The sequence below is a fragment of the Brassica oleracea genome, chromosome C5 (genome assembly GCF_000695525.1).
Source record: "Brassica oleracea var. oleracea cultivar TO1000 chromosome C5, BOL, whole genome shotgun sequence".
Taxonomy (NCBI): Eukaryota; Viridiplantae; Streptophyta; class Magnoliopsida; order Brassicales; family Brassicaceae; genus Brassica; species Brassica oleracea.
Window position 1 is genome coordinate 6,815,831 of NC_027752.1, and position 1,476 is coordinate 6,817,306.

The following is a 1,476-nucleotide window of genomic DNA, read 5'->3' on the forward strand; positions in this document are numbered from 1 at the left end:
TTTTTTGAATAAATAATTATTTTTAAATTTAATCAACAGAAAATAATATCCGTACAATTGTGTGAGTCAAATTCTAGTTTTATTGATGCATGTTATATATTAGTGCTGCATGTTTTAGGTAACATTTTAATGATGCGCATTTTTAAAAATCTCCATTATTAAAATTATGCACGTAAGGATAACTCATGAGTTTTTTTGGTTGATTAAATGACATAATGTCCAAATTTATTTAAGGATATTTCATTAAGGTAACTGAAAAAGACAAACAATAAAATAGGAAGTTTAAATTCATTTAAGCATGTTTCATAAATGTAACTGAAAATACAAGTAAAAAATTAGACAGTTTTATTTGTTTCAGGATATTTCATAAATGCAACTGAAAAAGACAAAAAAAAAAAGAGTTTAATTAATGAAGTAAGAACATTTTCAAATGCGTACTTCTCTTTTAATAATATAGATTATATACTAAGCACAGTTTTTCATTTTAGTTCATAACAAAAATGGAATGATCAAATCTTGCATACTGAACTTGAATCGACTAAAAAATCAGTAAGCTTGTTTGATTAGTTGTGAAGCTCATGTACGAATTGTTTATACATAGTATAATTTAAGCTAAACCGATATCAGTTGACATATAGGAGGATTTTGAAAGTTCCATTGTTCTTGAGACGCGGGTTAGGGTCAAAGTTGTTTATTCAGTTTCTTTTCATAACGACAAAACAATTTAACCCGGAACTGTTGGTATCTAGACCGGATTACAGTCATTTAAACCGCATCAGCGATACTGACAATTTACATCATCAACCATAATAACTGCGTGGATTGTATATTAATTTAGTACTAGGATAAGACATGCGCTTTGCGCATAATGAATTTATTTGTATATATTATCGATTGTTTCTTTTATATATTTGATCATTTTATTTATATATATAAAATATTTTTTGTTATTATTATATAATTTCTTTTCAATGGATCGGATCAATTTTTATTAAAAATAATGGAATAAAACTATAATTAATACATCATGGGTTGATCGGATTGGACATTAAATAAATTAAGACATAAAAACCTTATTTTTTCTATAGAACGCATTCTTTAAAAAAATGAACAGTATTGTTTTCACAGTTGAATTATTTTGACTTTTATCTTCCATATGGTTTTGAAAGCTTTCAAATCAATCATCGAATTGATACATGTCGTTTTAATGTTTTTAGTCGTATACTTAAGGAAAACTTATATTTTTGTAATTTAAAGTCATTTAAAAAAATTCAAAATATAACATTTAAGAAAAAATCTAACATATAAGAAAAATATAACATATAAGGTGTCCTCATTTTTGTATTTTAAAGTCGTTTAAAAAAAATAACATATAAGGTTTTCTCATTTTTGTAATTTATAGTAATTTTAAAAAATTCAAAATATAGCATATAAGAAAAAATCTAGTTTTTTAATTATATGGTTAATGTGATTGTA